The sequence below is a fragment of the Mustela nivalis genome (genome assembly GCF_964662115.1).
Source record: "Mustela nivalis genome assembly, chromosome: 7".
Taxonomy (NCBI): Eukaryota; Metazoa; Chordata; class Mammalia; order Carnivora; family Mustelidae; genus Mustela; species Mustela nivalis.
The window spans coordinates 5,538,050-5,558,117 of NC_139026.1; the positions used below are offsets into that span (position 1 = coordinate 5,538,050).

Sequence of the window (20,068 nt, forward strand, 5' to 3'; positions counted from 1 at the left end):
TCTACAGCCATACCATCCTGAACACGCCTGATCTGTTCGTATTTTTCTTACTGATTTGTGTTGGTTCTTCTTCATTCTTCTTAATAGCCCATTTGCTGTTTCTGTGAGATACAGATACTGCTTCCTACCTTGTCCATGTGGTTTTATTTTTCCACTTAAATTTTTTTTTTAATTTAATTTTTTCAGTGTTCCAAGATTCATTGTTTATGCACCACACCCAGTGCTGTCCATGTGTTTTTACTGTCATTGTGCTATCTTTTGTTTAACATTTTAAATTTCAGTGCAGTTCACTATATTCTTTTCTTTAACGATTGGTACTTTTAATGACTTTTATTTTTTTAAAGATTTTTATCTATTTATTTGCCAGAGAGAGAGTGCGTGTGCATATGTGAGAGAGAGAGTGAGAGTGTGCGCGCACAAGCAGGGGAGCCGCAGGCAGAGGGAGAAGCACGCTCTTTGCCAAGCAAGGAGTGTGATGTGGAACTCGATCCGAGGACCCTGGGATCATGACCCAAGCCAAAGGCAGATGCTCAACTAACTGAGCCACCAAGGGCATCCCTTTTAATAACTTTTTAAAGGAAATCCTGGGATGTCTGGGTGGCTCAATCGGTTAATAAATAAAAACGTAAAAAAAAGGGAATCCTTCCTTGTCTTAAGGTCATAAAAATATTCTTTATTTTCTTTTAACAATTTTAAAGTTTTGCTTTTCACATTAGCCTTAGTCTATCTGAAGTCGATTCATTTTTATTATTTATTTATTTATTTATTTTAAAAAGATTTTATTTATTTATTTGACAGAGATCACAAGTAGGCAGAGAGGCAGGCAGAGAGAGAGGAAGGGAAGCAGGCTCCCTGCTGAGCAGAGAGCGTGATGTGGGGCTCGATCCCAGGACCCTGGGACCATGACCAGAGCCGAAGGCAGAGGCTTTAACCCACTGAACCACCTAGGCGCCCTGATTTTTTTTTTTTTTTAAGATTTTATTTATTTATTTGACAGAGAGAGATCACAAGTAGGTAGAGAGGCAGGCAGAGAGAGAGAGGGAAGCAGGCAGAGAGACAGGCAGAGACAGAGGAGAAAGCTCCCCCCTGAGCAGAGAGCCCAGTGCGGGGCTTGATCCCAGGACCCCAAGATTGTGACCTGAGCTGAAACTAAGAGTTGGGTGCTTCACTGACTGAGCCTCCCAGCATCCCCATTCTGCCTTTTTTTTTTTTTTTTTAACATTTTATTTTTTTATTTGACAGAGCACAAGCAGGCAGAGCAGCAGGCAGAGGGAGAGGGAGAAGCAGCGTGCTGAGTACCCACTCTGCCTTTTAATAAAGATATTTTGGGTTTTTTTTTTAAGATTTTTTTAATTTATTTGTCAGAGATAGAGGGAGAGAGAGTGAGTGAGCATAGGCAGACAGAGAGGCAGAGGAAGAAGCAGGCTCCCTGCCGAGCAAGGAGCCCGATGTGGGACTCGATCCCAGGATCCTGGGATCATGACTTGAGCTGAAGGCAGCTGCTTAACCAACTGAGCCACCCAGGTGTCCCAGGTATTTTGATTTTAACTTCATTATGAGTGAATCACAAGGACGGACAGAGACTTTCTAAGTGGATCTCTATATCCCTTAAAATTAGCATTTTATGGTGAGTGTGTGATGAGAGCTTAGTAAATGTCAATAATTTGAGTACTGGTATTGGGTTTGAATGAGTTAGTAAGTTAAACTCACTCAGGTTCTGACCTGTGAGAGAGTCAGAATAGGACCAGAGACCTGCTTCATAGCAGGCGTGGAGGAAATAGCAGAGTGTAGCTTCTACGCAGGGCTCGCCAAGTGGATTTGCTGACTCTGCCTGACTCACCTTCTGGTACAGCCTCTGTGAAGGTCAGCTGCGTCTGCAGAGCGGGTATCTTTGCTCCAGATGGCTGCCTTGCGTTGGTCTGCAGTGGAGAGTGAAGGAAGAGAGGCTAATTTTCATTGCTTATGATCTTTTTCTCTTTTTACTTTGTTCTTGAAGTATTCTTATGTTCTTGATGTACAGTGTTACATTAGTTTCAGGTGCACACATAGTCGTTGAACGTTGTCACCGTCTGTCACCGCAGTGTTATTACGGTATTAAATTGGCTACATTCCCTATGTTGTACTTTTCAAGTCTGTGACTTATTTATTTTGTAACTGGAAGTTTGTACCACTTTTAAGATTTATTTTTATTGGGGCGCCTGGGTGGCTCAGTGGGTTAAGCCTTTGCCTCTGGCTCCGGTCATGATCCCAGGGTCCTGAGATCAAGCCACACATAGGGCTCTCTACTCAGCAGGGAACCTGCTTCCCCCACCCTCTCTGTCTGCTGCTCTGCCTACTTGTGGTCTCTCTGTCAAATAAATAAATAAAATCTTAAAAAAAAAAGATTTAATTTATTTTAGAGAGCATGGCAGGGAGGGACAGAGAAGGAGAGGTAGAAAAGGTCTCGGGCGCCTGGGTGGCTCAGTGGGTTGGGCCGCTGCCTTCAGCTCGGGTCATGATCTCAGGGTCCTGGGTTCGAGTCCCGCGTCGGGCTCTCTGCTCAGCGGGGAGCCTGCTTCCTTCTCTCTCTCTCTCTCTCTCTGCCTGCCTCTCTGCCTACTTGTGATCTCTCTCTGTCAAATAAATAAATAAAATCTTAAAAAAAAGAAAAGGTCTCAAGCTGATTGCGCTGAATGTGGAGCCCGTTGAACCCATTGCAGGGTTCAATCCTGGGTTCAGTCCCAGGACCCTGAGATCATGATCAGAGGCAAAACTAAGAGTAGGATGCTTAACTGAGCCACTCACTTGCCCCAGAAGTTTGTACCATTTAATTGCTTTCATCTATTTTGCCCATCCCTGCATGCACCTCCCTTCTAGTAACCCCCAGTTCTCAGAATTTATGAGTCTATTTCTATTTTTGTTTGTTTTTTAGATTCCACGTATAAGTGAAATCATATAGTATTTGTCTTTCTCGGTCTTATTTCACTTAGCATAATGCTCTCTGGGTCCATCCATGTTCTTGCAAATGGCAAAATCTCATTCTTTTTTATGGCTGTGATAGCCGTGTGTGTGTGTGTGTGTGTATGTGTGTGTGTGTGTGTGTGTGTGTCTAGATCTAGATACAGATGCATGCGTATATCACATCTTTGTTACCTGTTCGTCTATTGACGGACACTGGGACTGCTCCCATATCTTGGCCATTGTAAATAATGCTGCAACAAGCATAGGGGTGCTTTGAATTAGTGTTTTTATTTTCTTGGGAAAATGCTCAGCAGTGGAATTACTGGGTCATGTAGTATGTCTATTTTTAATATTTTGAGGAATGTTCATACCATTTTCGACAGTGATCACACCAATTTACATTCCTACAGCGTTCCTTTTTTTGCTGCATCTTCACTAACACCTGTTCTTGTCCTTTCGATTTAGCCATTCAGACAGGTGTAAGTTGCTGTCTCGTGGTTTTGATTTGCATGTCCCTGATGGTTAGTGATGTTGAACATCTTTGCGTGTGTCTGTTGGCATCTGTGGGTCTTTTTTGGACAAGTGTTCTGCTCAGTCCTCTGCCATTGATTGATAGATTGATGGGTGTTGAATTGTTTAAGTTCTGTGTTTGGGATATTGACCCCTTTCCAGATATGTCACTTGCAAATATCTTCTTCCATTCAGTAGGATGACTTTCTGCTTTGTTGATGGTTTTTGTGTTTTCTTTGCCATGCAGAAGCTTTTTATTTTGGAGTAGTCCCAATAGTTTATTTTTCCTTTTGTTTCCTTTGCCCCAGGAGACAGATTCATAAATATGTTGCTAAGGCTAATATCCAGGAGTTTACTGCCTGTGTTTTCTTTTAGGAGTTCTGTGGTTTCAGGTCTCATATTTAGGTCTTTAATCCATTCTGAGTTTATTTTTGTGTAAGAGAGTGGTCTGTGTAGCTGTCCAGTTTTCCCAGCACCATTTATTGAAGAGACGGTCTTTTCCCTATTGGATATTCTTGTCTCCTTTGTCAAAGATTAATTGACCATATAAGCATGGGTTTATTTCTGGGCCCTTTATTCTGTTCCATGGATCTGTGTTTGTATTTGTGCCGGGCCCATACTGTTTTGATTACCACAGCTTTGCCGTGTATCTTAAAACCTGGGATTGTGATGCCGCCAGCTTTGTTATTCTGGCTTATGATCTTTTTTTTTTTTTTTTAAGATTTTATTTATTTATTTGACAGAGAGACACAGCGAGAGAGGGAACATAAGCAAGGGGATCATGACCTGAGCCAAGGTAGATGCTTAATGGCTGAGCCACCCAGGCACCCCTTGCTTATGATCTTTTAATGATGATCTCCACCCAGGGGCACCTGGCTGGCTGAGTCGGTTAAGCATCTGCCTTTGGCTTAAGTCATGATCCCAGGGTCCTGGGATGGAGCCCTGCTTCAGGCTTCCTGCTCAGCAGGGAGTCTGCTTCCCCTCTCCCTCTGCTCTCTCCTCCCTCCCCTTCCTCCACCATGTTTGTGCTCTCTCTCTCTTTCAAGTGAATAAACAAAATTAAAAAAAAAAATCTCCACTGACACCAGAAGCCTGTATTTGGTCATTGTCTCCTGCCCTCTAGGAGGAGTGCTGTACTGTTTTCTCCTGGGGGAGGAGTTAGGCATTGCGTAACAGACGAGGAGCCTTGAGAGAAACATCCTTCTGGCGCCCCTGGGTGGCCCAGGCGGTTAAGCATCTGACTCTTGATTTTGGCTCAGGTCATGATTTCAGTGATCTCCGGGTGGTGAGATTAAGCCCTGCACCCAGCTCCGCGCTGGGCATGAAGCCCGCTGAAGATCCCTGCCCCCACCATGCTTGCTCACTTGCTTTCTCTCTCTCTCTCTCTCTCAGGAAAAGAAAGGAAAATTCTTCCTCATGGAAGAATACAAATAATATGCTTATTCCATTGATTGAGGAGTGTGCTGTCCTCTGGTGCTCACGGGAAAGCGCTGCGGGGGGACAGTAAGCTGCTGGCTCCTGGGTGAACTGGCTTTTTGTTCTATCATACCTGGGTCTTGGTGGGCCACCCAGAGGCGGCCAGAAGCAGAGTGCATAGAGGGATTTGGAGTGAAGGAGGCTTAGATTTGGGGGCAGGATGGGCCGTTACATATTTTGTCTCATTTAATCCTCTAAGCAGCTTGAGAGGTGGGAGGTGCTGGTCCTCCTCTTACAGTTGAGCAACCCAGCCCCCTGGGCATCTGGAGAAGGCTGCTCTGCCTGGGACTGGTGTGGGGCTCGCCAAACCTGGTGAGCCCTGGCGCACGGCCTGAGGACTGGCTCCTGAAGTCTGAACTACCAAATGTTTCAAGTCCAAGGTGTATGTGGAGAGTTTCTAATTAAATAAAACATGTAAGTGTTGCCTGGGTGGCTCAGTTGGTTAGGCCGCTGCCTTCGGCTCGTGTCCTGATTCCAGGGTCCTGGGATCGAGTCCTGCATTGGGCTCCTTGCTTAGCGGGGAGCCTGCTTCTCTCTATGCCTCTGCCTCCCACTCTGCCTGCTTGTGCTCTCTCTGGCAAATAAATAAATAAATGAAATCTTAAAAAAAAATAAATTAAACATTTAGAAAATGAATGGAAAAAGCACATGTGGCCTTTTTCTCAATGTGAAGTTGCAGAACGAAGCCTCAGTGGAGGGCTGGGGTCAGTGGCACTATCGTACAGACTCCTGGTTGCATAATTCAGAGCATTGGGGAAGTTTTTTTTTTTTTTTTTTTAAGATTTTATTTATTTATTTGACAGAGATCACAAGTAGACAGAGAGGCAGGCAGAGGGAGAGAGAAAGGGAAGCAGGCTCCCTGTGGAGCAGAGAGCCCGATGCGGGGCTCGATCCCAGGACGCTGAGATCATGACCTGAGCCGAAGGCAGCGGCTTAACCCACTGAGCCACCCAGGCGCCCCCACTGGGGAAGTTTTGACCTGAATTTTGCAAGACATTCTTCAATTACTGGATAATCAGAAATAATGAAGCTGCTCATCAGTGGAACAGCATGAGTGAAGAGACGCGCTGGAGGCGAGAGCCCGGGCGGTCCGGGAACGGGAGGTCAGGGGAGGCCGGGCAGGGCAGTCTAGTGGTTTGGAGGTCCCCTCTGTCAACCCGCTTCATTATCGCAGTCAGTTGCTCTGTGCACCGGGGTCCACTCCATCTGCTGCCCCGCGTGGCCTTCAGCTTCCAGGGGCCCTGCCTTGTTTCAAGGTGCTTCCCCTTCCTTTCTTTGAGACTGTTTAGCAGATTGTTTTATTTCTTAATGTTTCATTTTCCCTCACTGAACTTTGTTTTATTTTATTTATTTATCAAAAGATTTTATTTATTTGAGAGAGAGAGAGAGAGAGAGGGAAGAAGGTCAGAAGTAGAAGCAGACTCCCTGTGGAGCAGAGAGCCCGATGCAGGGCTTGATCCTGGGACTCTGGGATCATGACCCAAGCCGAAGGCAGTTGCTTAATCAGCTGAGCCACCCAGGTGCCCCATTTATTTATTTTTAAAGTAGACTCAACACCCAGTATGGAGCCCCATATAGGGCTTGAGCTCAGGACCCTGACGTCAAGACGTGAGCTGAGATCAAGAGTCAGACCCTTAACCGACCAAGCCACCCAGGCACAGCTTCCCCCGGCTGAATTTTAAAATAAAGATCTCAGGGCACCTGGGTGGCTTAATTGGCTGACTTTTGATTTTGGCCCTGGAAGGTGGGCTCTGTGCTCAGTGGGAAGTCTGCCTTAGATTCTCTCCCTCTCCCTTTGCACCCCTCCCCCCACAGTTTTGCTCCTTTTTGTTCTCTCTCTCTCTCTAAAATAAAGAAATCTTAGGGCGCCTGGGTGGCTCAGTGGGTTAAGCCTCTGCCTTGAGCCCAGGTCATGATCCCAGGGCCCCCGCATCAGGTTCTCTGCTCAGTGCGGGGCCTGCTTAACCCCCTCCCCTTGCCGGCTGCTCTGCCTACTTGTGATTTCTCTCCTTTTGTTAAATAAATAAAATCTTAAAAAAATATATCTTTAAAAAAAATACATGAAGTCCACATTGCCATTGACTCTTTCTTGTGAAGGATATAATGAATATTTATTAGGCAGTTAAATTTTTTAATATGATTTCTCTGATAATTTTTTATTTTGGAAAAAATTTAGGTATACAGAAAAGTTGCAAAGACTATATAGAGCATTCTCATACACCTTTCACCTAATTTCCCTAATGTTAACATTTTATGTAACTGCAGCACAGTTGTCAAAATGAAGAATTTCACTTTGGTGCAGTGTTATTAACTGAACTACAGACTTGACTTGGATTTCACCGGTTTTTCCACAGAGATTCTGTCTGTTCCAGGATCCAGTCCAGGATAGCACATTGAGTTCAATTGTCCTGTCTCCTTGGTCTCCTCCATCTGTGACAGTTTCTGTGTTAACTTTTCACGACCTTGACGATTTTGAAGAGCGCTAGCCGGATGTTTTGTGGAATGTCCCTTGATTTGGGTTTGCCTCATTTTTTTCTTTTTTCACATTATTGGACCGGGCTGACAAGTTTTGGGGAAGAGTACTGGGTACTTGGGGAAGAGTACTGGGTACTTGGGGAAGAGGTGAAGTGCCTTCCTTGTCCCGTCTTCTCAGGGTGTAGAGGGACATCTGTATGACCTCCCCTTCGTGAGGCTCACCCTGGGGGCTTGGCATTTTGATTCTTTGGTTTTATACATGTTTTACGTGTATAAAGTTGCCATTCCCTTCAGATGAGGACCTCTGCTTGCTTTGTGTCTCCTCTTCCAAACTGAGGCTCATGCTTTGGACCTGCCAGGTCTCGTAAAAACATGTTTGGGTCACATGATTCTGTGAGCATTTAACGATTTTCACAATCAGAGGTGAAACAAGATTAGTCCTCTGTTGATAATTGTTGAAACTAGGCGACATTATTCTAGTCTCTAGTTTTTATATATTTGCCATTTTCCATAAAAGATGAAGAGGAAACATTTCCAGTCTACGGATATAATGGATCCCAGATTATTCTGATAGTGTAGGTGTTATGGTATTGGCTGTTGCCAGAATTGTTCAGGCTGTTACTCATCTTAAAAGTATTTGGTTCTTCCCCAAGGCCTCCATAGGAAGAAAAACTTGCATGTAAATCACTGTTAAGTGGTACTGCTGAAAATTATATAATATATCTCAACATCTTTGAGGATGAAAAATAATTGGTGTCCTATCAGAAAATAATTCTGCATAAAATGAAGTTACATATTAGTTGGAATACATTTGTGGAACAGAAAGAAAATCTTCACTGTTTATTGTCCTATTAATTTGTTGGAAAGAGCATCTGAATCTGACAGATTTGGACATAGCCCATTTCTTATACGTGCATTACTTTGACATTACAGACTGTGAGTCTGTTGTTTCAAAAAGTGTAGCAGAGAAATACTGATGCCATTTAAAGATCCTAGTTCCCCCTCCTGAGCCTCAAGACACTTTTCAGTAGGTGGGGAATTGTAAGTGGGTTTGGAGCGGGTGTACTGGGGGGACAAGCACAAAGGGACCCGGGTCTGGGTGAGCTCACTCATGGTGGTCCCTCCTATTAATCTGCAAACCCACGGTCACAGAGTGAGGAATTGTGAAGATGATCTCTGTTGCGGAGCATAGTAAGCACACTCAGTGCCGTGTTTTTAGGGCACATCTTGGCCCTCGAAGTCAGTACTCCGAACTATTGATAAAATTTCCCCCAGCCCTAATCCAAGTACACAGGTCCTGTCACAGGACCTTCTAACCTATCAGAGGTCTTTATACAGCTTTGTGTGCCTATGTTCATGGTCTGGGTTTGGTGGTCACCCACCGTGTGGGTCATGTGAGCTGTCAGAAGCACCGGGCTCCCTGGTTCCTCGTAGGGAGGGGCTATCTGGCTGCCGACTCCTCTTTCTCCAGGTTATCATTGGGAGGGGTCAAGTTGTGAGATCTTGAGGGGTTTCCCTTGCCCGTGTGTGGCTGGTACTGGGGATGGGGCTTCTCATTTGGTTCTGTTCATCCAGTAAACTACAATGTGCTGATTCTGCAGAAAGTCTCCCTTAGACCTGTCTCTGCATGGGATTAACTTGTATGGCGTTGGGGTCTTAAAGAACCTCTCTACTGTGAATGAGGTCATTGGTCTGAGGCCGGAGCCAGTATCTGTTTGTGGAGAGCCTTGACTCTTCCTGGGACTTATGTTTGTTTGCAGAAATGGTTCATAAAATCTCAGACTTCCTGGAGTGAATTGTGGGGTACACCCAGGAATCCCATCCCTTGGCTTTCCCACGTGAAGTAGTGCACCATTGGCAAAGCTGGCTACAGGGGCGATGCGCTTCCCTCTGGGGGACACGGCGGCAGGCTTTGGTTGATAGCATCTTACTCCAGGGTTTATCCAGAACAGGGGATTTATGGAAGCCTTGCAGGCAGGGCTCTGCCCTCTGTATTTGTTGGTGCTCAGATGTTGGGGGTGTTGTGGTCCCAAGCGCTCTCCGTGTGGCATTGGTGTCGCCACAGCCCTTCTGCTGGCTGCCTGGGGAGTCACCTGTCTGGCTTTAAAGTCTCCCAGTGAACTCAGTGTATTCCTTCATTGTAAGATCAGTGCGTGGACTTTGTAAAATACAAGTACAAATATTCAATCTGTCAACAATCACTGTCAATGCCTTTTTTTTTTTTTTTAAGATTTTATTTATTTATTTGACAGAGATCACAAGTAGGCAGAGAGGCAGGCAGAGAGAAAAAGGAGGAAGCAGGCTCCCTGCTGAGCAGGCTCAAGCCCAAGACCCTGAGATCATGACCTGAGCAGAAGGTAGAGGCTTAACCCTCTGAGCCACCCAGGGGCCCCAGTCACTGTCAGTACCTTGACATACACTTTCCCAGATTGTTACGTTTCCTCACAAATCTGATTTTTAAAGACAAATAAGATCGTAGGATTTAAACTGTTTTGTAACTGGCCCTTCTTGACCTCACTCTCATGAATGGAGAAATGTGCTCCTTGTCTGTGCTCTGTCTTCGGCGGGGTCACCTGTCACAGAGGTAAAGCAACCACTGCCAGGCTGAGCAGCTTGCTTTCTCCTTGTGGCTCCTGCCAGGTGGCTCACACTGTGCCTGAGAGACTTTTCTGGACTCGGCACTCTGCCAGTCAGCCCGGTCGGCCTCTTGGCAAAGTCCCTTCTTTTTCTTTTCCGTCAGAAGATCTGCTGAACCAGCCCCGTCCGTGCCCATACTTCAATTCCTGTGGTCACTATGGGTTTGCTTCCACTCAGATTATGTCGTTGATTCCTTGGTTTTCTGACACTTGTTGGTTGCCTGCTGTCTGATTTTCCTGGGGGTTGACCTTATGCCCTGCCACGTAAGTGTGTGCCTACTGTGTTTCGACCCTATCCTAGAGAGGGCCCTTTGACCTTTCTGTGACTTTAGCTGTGATTACAGATGGAGGAACCTAGAAGCTTGCCAAGGCCCTGCATCTGCTCACTGCTGCCCCTCTCTATTGCTTGGCCCCACTCAGCTCTGCCTTTCCCACGCAGGCGTGGAGGTCCTGTAGGGAACCAGCCTCTGTAACCTCTTCGCTTGGCAGGAGCTCATCCCATGTTGAAGTACAATTGGGTCATTGTGTGTGTGTGTGTGTGTGTGTGTGTGTGTGTGTGTGTGTATATTTATTATTTAAGATTGTTTAAGTGTAGTAGACTTCAATGTTAAATGGTAAAAGTAGAAGAAAAACAAAATTTGTAAAGTGAGATGCACTTTTAAGTTTGTAGTGGGTATTCTATTTATAAAATTATTTGAGAGAGAGTGTGTGTGTGAGTAGCCGTGGGGGCAGAGGGAGAGAGAATCTCAAGCAAACTCCATGCTGAGTGGTGGAGCCCGATGTAGGGCTTGATCTCAAGACCCTGAGATAACGACCTGAGCTGAAACCAAGAGTCGGCTGCTTGGGCCTCAGTTGGTGTTCTATTTATAATCAATTTCAGACCCGAGAATGGAAGCTCTTAAGGGTTAGAGACCATATCTTTTTTTTTTTTTTTTTTTAAGATTTTATTTATTTATTGGCAGACAGAGATCACAAGTAGGAGAGGCAGGCAGAGAGAGAGAGAGGAGGAAGCAGGCTCCCTGCTGAGTAGAGAGCCTGATGTGGGGCTCGATCCCAGGACCCTGGGATCATGACCTGAGCCGAAGGCAGAGGCTTTTAACCCACTCAGCCACCCAGGTGCCCCAAGAACAGTATTCTTTTTTTTTTTTTTAAAGATTTTATTTATTTATTTGAAAGACGGAGATCACAAGTAGGCAGAGAGGCAGGCAGAGAGAGTGAGAGAGGGAAGCAGGCTTCCTGCGGAGCAGGGAGCCCGATGCGGGGCTCGATCCCAGGACCCTGAGATCATGACCCGAGCCAAAGGCAGCAGCCCAAACCACTGAGCCACCCAGGCGCCCCACCAAGAACAGTATTCTTGAGGAAGGGTTCATATGTCCTGTTTCTTGGCACTTTGGGATTTTTTTTTTAAGGTTTTATTTATTTATTTAACAGAGAGAGAGAGAGAGAGAGAGAAAGGGAGAGAGAGCATGAGCACAGCACAAACAGGGTGATCAGCAGGAAGAGGGAAAAGCAGACTCCCCACTGAACAGGAATCCAGATGTGGGGCTTGATCCCAGGACCGGGGGGATCATGACTTGGGCTGAAGACAGATAATTACTGACTGAGCAACCCAGCACTCCAGGATTCTTGATCTTTTCTCATCTTTCTCATCTTCTTTATCCCTAGCACTGGTCCAAATGGAGAAGGAGAAGGTAAAGGGAGCATTCTGGAATGCTTGGGAGCATGATTTCTGTTTATTTACATATTCATACCTCTCGGTTTCACAAAGGGTTTGTGTTGGTTGTTTGGGACTACAAAAAAAAAAAAAAAGAAGAAGAAGAAGAAGCAGAGCTTCCTTTGTGATCTTAAAAGCAACAACAGTAAAACATGTTTATTTCTAATGAGGACCTCAGAGGTCTGCTAGAGCTCTCGCACACCATCCCAGCATGTTGGTGGGACTGGACAGGCTCCGCTGTCAGAGGGGAAGCATGTGTGGTAGCTCTGTGCACTGTGACTGCTGTGTGACCATGGGCAAGCCACTTCCCCCTGGGCTCTAGTTTTCTCTTCTGAAAAATGGGGACAGCACTCCCACCTTGTGGGGTTATCATGAAGTTTAGAGTCACGGTATGTCAAGATCCTGGCAGATGTATATAGAACGTCATAAAATAGTCCTAATTTTCACCTCTTTGCAGGGTTTCTAAACACCCGTTCATGATGGTATTTTTACTGCCATGGGGCTAAAATAGCAATGTTGTCATTATTCTTTACAAAGCTAGAGATACTTAATTTGAAGCTTTATATATATTCTGAAGTTGTATGACCTGCTTTTTAGTATTAAAATGCCTGTTTTATTATTAAAATGCTTTTGAAATGAAATAATGGGAGGTGATTGGTTTTTCTTTTTTTTTTTTTTAAGCGCACAATAGTGGACGAAATAAAGTTGGTAGCATTGAACTGGGTGCTCCTGCCCTTAGGGCATCCCCTGGTCAGTAAAGCTGCCCTTCCTAGTTCTGTTGTGTAGCTCTTATCACACTGTGTGGGCCTCTGGGCGCTTGTTTGTTTACGCTACTCTAAGCTGCTTAAGGACAAGTGTGGGGAATTATTTAGCTTGTAACTTCCAAGAGTCTAGCATAGAGAGGGCACATAGAAACAAATGAGGGGGAAAATCAGACCCATAAACCTCCAGTAAAACATGAGCAGAGCAGAGCTCTAACTTTAGTCTTGAAAATACCCCAAAACTCACCACAAATCTTGTTCACCACTCCGTTTTGAATTCAGACCTTCCTTCAGAGATCATTTTCCATCTTCGGTGTGTTGTCCAAGGAAGGCTTGAGCTGGCCCCAGAACTGCAGGTGATATCTTAACCACTGAGATGTTGTGTTAGAAGCCCAGGTGTTTCTTCTCATGGTGGCATTTTATAAAATGTGTAAGAAAAGAAATTAACATATTTTTCATATCACACTGGTGCTTTGAAGTTTTTCTCAATTGGGCTTTCTGCTTTAATTAGTTTGGCTTTTTTTTTTTTTCTTTAGCTTTGGGTGACTGCCAGGGAAGCAAAGAAGCTTATATAAAGGGTTTTAATTTTTTTTTTTTTTTAACTTTGCCAAAGATAGAACTAGTACTTAGTTCAGCTTGTTCTGGCACCTTCTTCTTTGATCGAGAATGTTAGAAATTTGGCTTGGTTTATTCGTGTGTGTGTGTGTATATATATATATATATATATATATATACACGGAGAGAGAGAGAGAGAGAGAGAGAGACTAAAGGCAAGATGGCTCTATTTATGTCTTGTTTCATGAAAAATATGAAAGGCTAACACGTAGGATTTGAACCTAGCCGCTACCCTCTTCCCCCATCCAAAAAAAAAAAAGAAAGAAAAAAAGATTGACGGTAAGAATGTTTTATATAACCTATATAACCTATTTAAATTCTAGAATTTAAGATTTACTTATCATTTGAGGAGAAGAAAAGCTAATACCTGTAATTATCACATTAGATTTTACTTGTTCACTGACTGTCAAACAGCCATTGGAGCCTGTCACTGAAAGCAGCCATTCCTGAGTCGCTGGCTGACATCATCACACTTTTTACTGCGGGGGCGTTGGAGAGCTGAGTTAACCCCATCAGAAAGTGGACTGTTCAGGTTCATCAGAATCAGTTGTATGTGTTAGAGCATCAGTCGTTCAAGAACTGAGACCCAGTGCAATGCACGCGCACTGGCAAGACCCAGGCTTGGCAGCACCTTGCTGGCCAGTCCTTGGTGATGGCTGTGGCCGCGCTGCCACAGAGGGCGTTGTTCAGGCTCCGCAGCAGGCTTCTCTCCTGTCTTCTTTCCCTCATTCCCCCTCTCCCACCTCTCCCCCCCTTTTCTCTTTATTGAGGTATTAATTTAACAACAGAGCGGACCCATTTAGGGGCTTTGATGATTGGATACGCCTGTATAGCCACTGTCCCAAGTGAGACAGAGAATATTTCCATCAGTTCAGAACTTTCCTTATTCCCTGCTCCATCAGCCCCCACCCAGCCCCTGGCCCCAGGCAGACATTGATCCGTCACTGTGGATTTGTTTGGCCCGGTTTGGAATTTCATGTAACTAGAACAAAGTGCACACCCTTTTGCATCTGGTCTCTTTTGCTCACCAAGAACTTTCTGTGATGAACCTGTGTGCATCTGTCAGAAGCTCATACCTCTTCAGTGTTGAGGAGTTTTTAGTATGTGGTGATGCTGCATGGGGCAGTTTCATGATCTGTATGCAGAAGTTACTAGAGAATTCAGGACTCTGCAGAAGTATGTGCATGGTCTGTTTGTAGATCCCTTTCCTCCAACTCTCCTTAGCACTTGAGGAAGGCTGGGGGAAAGCGCAGAGGAGGCACTTTCTCTCCAGGCCGTTGCTAGTCTTGATAATCAATCCTTGAAGAGTTTGGCTTCTCAGAACAACTCTGTTCTGGTTACCCCCATCTATGATAGCAGATATCATCCTGGTTTGTCTTTCTGGAGACAGGGAGATGGCATCTTAATGGTGTAAGGTGTTGTGACCAGAGGGGGTCTTCTAGAGCTCTTGCGTGACTCCACCATCCTGGCGGATGCTTGACCATGTGGCTCGGCATTTAGGGCTTCCTAAGTTAAGGGGCATGAGAACCGTGGAGGCCAGCTAGCATGGGGCGGCCAGATACCTCCACCTCTCACCGCAGTACCTGACTCTAAGTTGTCTGGCTTTTCCCTGGCCCTGTCTGGGCTCAGCTGTTAGCTTTAGCCCAGGAGAGAGGACTGAAGCACAACTACAGTTTGCACTGTTTTATTAACAACTTCATGACCGTGTGCCCATAAGCTTTTTAAGAATCACCTTGTAAGAGTAACTGGTTGTTTCAGGTTGGGGAATTGGGGAGACAGAGATGACAGCTAAAGCGCATGGGGTTCCTTTTTGAGGTGATGACAGTGTCTTAAAATTGACTGGGGTGAAGGTTGCCCAGCTCTGTAAATACACTAAGAACCACTGAATTCTATACTTAAATGACTGAATTCTATAGTATGTGAATTACATCTCAATAAAGCTGTTTTAGAAAAAGTGTGGCATTAAAGCAAGGATAGACCAATAGAGGAATGGGGAAAAATCATGTGGGGAAAATTTTGTTCTTTCCCCCATATGACATGACCTGTTGCCCGCTATCCTCATGTTCCTCACGGGCCTAGTTCCGGGGCAGGCATGAGTGTGGTGGGGAGAGGATGTGCTTTGAAAGTATCAGGGAGACCCGAGTTCAGATCCCATTCTGCCATTATTTGCTGGGTGATATTGGGCAGGTTGCTTAATTTCTCTGTGGTGGTTTTCTTCCGTACAACGAGGATAGTCGTACCTATCTTACGGAGTCTTTTAAAAGAGCTCAGTAAAGGCAGCCATTTTCATCCTGTAAGAGAACAGAAGTATCCGAGAGAAGATGCAGCCAGTCCAGTGTCGCCCTCACGTCTGTGCCTGACTCCGGGCTAATGACTGCCACGCCTGGGCTCAGCCATCAGCTGAGGATGGAGGACATGAAGTCACTGGTAGTCTTTGGCTAACTTGCTGATTTTTGTTGCAGAAATTTTTTCTGCCTTACTCTGAGTAGGTTGATGGTAAGCTCTTGGAGAACCGAATCCTGTCCCTTCCTCCATGAAGCCTTCCCTGACCCTGTTTCCCCCACTAGCTCACTGCTGCCTTCATAGTGTTCCCACAGCCCTCCATGCGTGTTGGTTCGTTATCAGCTCGTGCCATTTCTCTTTATTTATACATCTGCCCTGCCCGTACACTGAGCAGTCCAGGGCAGGGATGTTGGCTTTTTCAACCATGGGACCCCAAGGCCTTAAGCCCTGTGCCTGGCACTAATGTTTGTGCCCAAAGGTTTCAAGTCTGGTGACAGAAACCCAATTGGAACTGGAAATACCAGTTTAGGCACCACGTGGGAGAGGCGGGAGAGGTTAGCAGGTGGGTTTCCCTGGAGCAGTGTGTCTGTCCCGGTACCACCTTAGGGGGTAGGACTGCTGCCCAAGCCAGTCTTGTTCTCCCCCAGAGGATTAGGACAGCTGCTCTCCAGCTAGGAACCTGCTAGTCAAGGTTGTGGGGCCGGGGAGAGAATGCCCCAGCCCTACTGGAAAGCCAGGCTCATGACTTCATCATCCCACCACTATCTGCATTCTTAATTCAGTTCAAGTCAGATTTTTATTACGTGGCAGCTCTGCCCAGGACCCACTTCTGATTTATTGAGGGAAGCCAACATGGAGAGGTAGTGTAATGGTTAACAGCTGGGTTCTGGAAGCGGACTCCCTGCGTTAGTTCGGCTCCCCGGCGTGACAGCTTTGGGACACAGGGCAGGTAATACAGTCTCTGTACCTCAGTTATCTGAGCTGGAAAGTGGAGGAGGTGACAGTCCACTGATGGGATTCTTTTCATGATTAACCCTAACATGAGCACTATGTGAGTGTTTACCAAGCAGCTGGTGTTTGTTGGATTACAATAAACAAACAAACAAACAAGCAAACAAACAACTCACTTCACCTTGATGTGGTTGACCTGTCTCATAACCGAGAGGCCTAAGTGGGGCTCTGGGGCAAAGGAGAGTTTTTGGTCATGCTAGCTGATGAAAAGGGAAAGGAGGTAAGTCAACTTGGTTTGCCAGAACCCAGGTGTTTGATCTTTCTTAGTGGAAGAAAATACTCTCAGAAAAGGACTTTTGTGACCATATTCCTGTGCTGCTTAAATTTAGTTAAAATGCTTTGGAAGATAACTGTCAGGCCATTAGTTTTAGAAAGGCTGTCTGTGCGTTGTGGTCAGGCACACTGAAGTAGCCTCTAGAAACATTATTCAGCCTTTTCCAGCTTTAGTGTCCCTGGATAAGATGACCTTTAGGGCCCTTAAACCCTCAGTAAGCCCCAGGAGGAAGTAGCCGGCCTCCCTGCAGACCAGGGAGTGGGTCTGGCTCCGTGCTTCAGCCTTGCCTCTCTGTTGAGCGCTGCAAGTCATCTAGCGAAGCTGCTCGAGAGGTAAAGCAAAGTTTGTATGGTGTGGGTCCAACGGCTGTGTTTTTGGTTTTTTTTTTAGGTGAGGGAGATGGTAGTATAATTTCCAAGTAGTATGAATTATTATCATATGTCAAATAATCGAGCCTCGTGTTGATATGATCCTTGCCTTATTGTTGTTTTTCCATCAAGGAATTTCTAAATGCAGATTTTGGAAAGATATTTTCAACCTATTTTGTTTTGTGCTACAAGGTCAGACTAGGGGCCCATGTTGCAAGGTGGGACTGGTTTGGCTCTGTTCGGGCTACCACCATTTAAATGTAGCATCCAGCTTGCCACAGGGATTGGGGGAGGGTGCACGTGTATCTTCTGGGAGGGTACTTTGGGAGAAATTGAGCCCTTGAAATGTTTTTTGCATTTCTTGTGTTTTTACAGATTAGTTTCAGTACCTGCTCTTTCTTGTAGTGTTTGTATTTTTTGATATTGTTGCATACGTTTTGTAAAATACTTTTTATTGAGCCAGAATAAATGTACATACATACAAGTGCACATACTGTAAGTGGGTACAGCAATGAATTTTCACAAATGAAGCATACGAACAGCTCAGGAAACAGAGCCCTGCTAAGAAGTGATCCTGAGGTCCCTTTCATGCCCGGTCCCTTTGCCATTCTGCCCTGACTTCAAGCCCCACAGTGTCATGGTGCCTTCTCTTCACCTTATCTAGAGGGAATTACATTGTATGTGTCCTCATGGGCGCATACATTTTTTTTTTAAAGATTTTATTTATTTATTTGCCAGACAGAGATCACAAGTAGGCAGAGAGGCAGGCGGAGAGACAGGAGGAAGCAGACTCCCTGCTGAGCAGAGAGCGGAGCTCAGTCCCAGGGCCTGGGGATCATGACCTGAGCTGAAGGCAGAGGCCTTAACCCACTGAGCCACCCAGGCGCCCCCTGGGCGCATGCATTTTAAAATGGGTTAGGACATCTTTCCCTAAAGTTTTATTTATTCCTTGTTTCTTCGTCATTTTTAATTCTTTGTAAAACTCTAGGAAGAAAGGTGTTTTGGGGTTTGATTTTTACTTTTACTATGGTTTTTGGTTTTTACTTCTGGGGAATCACGTGTGCACATATGAGTGTCTTCGGAGCTGTCTGTGCTGCGGAGAGAGCCTGGGTTCTCCAGCACTGAGCCCGCTCCCTCTTCCTCTGCGACCCCCACTGTTGAGCTGCTTTGCCTTGCTGTTGGAGTCCCAAAGAGAAGTTGAGTTTTCTGTGTAGGGACAATGTAAGATCATCCCGTGCAGGGAAGTCTCTGTCACATTAACCCCTGTGATGCCTGGCATCTTAGCTCCGGAGCAGGTCTTTTTTTCCTCCTGAGTGGAAGGATCAAATACAAAGAGAGAGTCTAAGACTGTCGTAGGCAGTATAAGTTAGTTTACATACAAGTTGATTTTTGAGGGATATTATGACTTTTGTGCTCTGATATCCTCTCTCCGACTTTCTCTCATATACTGAGATTCTGTTAGGACATTTTCCAAAAAGAAAGCTCTTCTGTGATGGCCCTAGCTGGCCGGGAGCGGAGGTCTGAGAACCTGGTGCCTGGAGGGTGCCTGCAGCAGCGTAGGGGACTGGCCTTATCTCCCCGCAAGGAGTCGGCAGCCAACAGGAAATGATGAAATGTGCTGGGAGAATTCGGCTGGGAGCTGGAGGTCAGACATACCAGCAGGGTCGGAAGGAGGCAGGTACGGAAGCTGATCTGCAAAGTGAGGCAGTTGAAGCCGGCATTTGACAGAAAAACGTGAGTTGCTATTTAAAGCCTGTATTTCCTTGAAGGGAGACCTTTTTCAAAGCAGTTTTCATTGATTTTTTTTTTTTTTCCTGCGTGCTTGATTTAACAGAAATTTCGCCTTTTAAACACACTTAGTTTTAGAGCTTCTTGATGGAAATGTTCAACATTAACCGAACAGTGTGGAGGGTTTTTCCAAAATGCCTTGAGAAAATGTCAGAGTAAATGTTTGATTTCCTTGGTGAATCGACTTTGGCCTAAACAAATGAAAGATCTTGCTCTATAATTTTTACTCTGGTTTTAGAACTTATGTGCATGCTTCATTCCTAAATAGAGGAAATGAATCAGAAACTCTGGCCCAGCGACGTACTTGTTTCTTACTGGGGAGCTAAGTGAGTTACTTGAGTTAACTATTAGTAGAGGGTTGCTTTCTTTTCCTGCTGCCATTTCCTTTCTTAACAGCCAAATCTAACCTGCAGACATGTAAATGGGACTCGGGAGAAACAGGGGACAAATTAGCTTCTCTGGTTGCCACTGAGTGCTGTTTCATGGCCGTCTGCTCCAGACTCCCAGAATTAGCAGGCGGCTTGCTCCGCGGCCCCCTCTGCCTTCCTCCTCCGTCAGTTCTTTCTCCTTCCTCTCCGCAGCTGGCCCCGGTGCCCTCTGCTCCATCTGACTGCTGTCACTAGGCACTGCGCTTTTATTTTTAGTAGATACCAAAATGTAAAAGTTTTATTGTTCCAACAACCGAGCAGCCTCACATGGGTATTTAATTGTTTCTTATCTGCTAGTCGGATTCTGGCATTGAACATTTTGCCTCCCCTTCCCTCCTTTCTGTTTATGCAGTGCTGTGCTTCTAATTAGAGGGTTGCTGCTTTTTTTTTTTTTTTAAATCCCAGTACTTGAGCGATCCATCGTGAAGTGAATATACTTTTTGGATTACCTATTGCCGTGAACATTAGAAAGGCAGAGTCAGGGTCTTCCTTCTGTTCTCCAGAAATGGCATGCTGGTACAGTCTGTGTCACATAGAGAAGCGTATTTTCTTGCTAGGTCATTACTTTATATGATTTGTGGATTTCTGACACTTTTAGCGTCATGTTTTCCTATTTTTTTTTAGAAATTCCCCAAACATGTGATCTTTCTCTCAGACCTTAATGAGGTCTATAGGTTTTGCCCTCGCTGTTGTAATTTTGAGGAGCTCCTCAAATTTTCTTCACACTGTTATCTTACTGAATTCTAGATAAACTTTAAATGCTGCGTTTGTGAAAACAACTGAGAGATA

The 20,068-nt window shown here is 45.2% G+C and overlaps 1 protein-coding gene across 12 annotated transcripts in view; it reads left to right on the top strand.

The window, feature by feature from the left end:
- The window catches only part of PACSIN2 (protein kinase C and casein kinase substrate in neurons 2), a 132,317-nt gene that overhangs the window by 28,674 nt on the left and 83,575 nt on the right, over positions 1–20,068 (top strand). For 2 of the 12 annotated variants that reach the window (XM_082739862.1, XM_082739871.1), the window contains exon 1: positions 18,701–18,797. The exons of 7 other annotated variants lie outside the window; for them this stretch is intronic. The gene's annotated coding sequence lies outside the window, so the exon portion shown is untranslated. Of the gene's footprint in view, positions 1–18,687; positions 18,798–20,068 lie in introns of those variants that run through there. 3 more of the 12 variants (XM_082739867.1, XM_082739864.1, XM_082739873.1) reach the window with 3 other exon arrangements.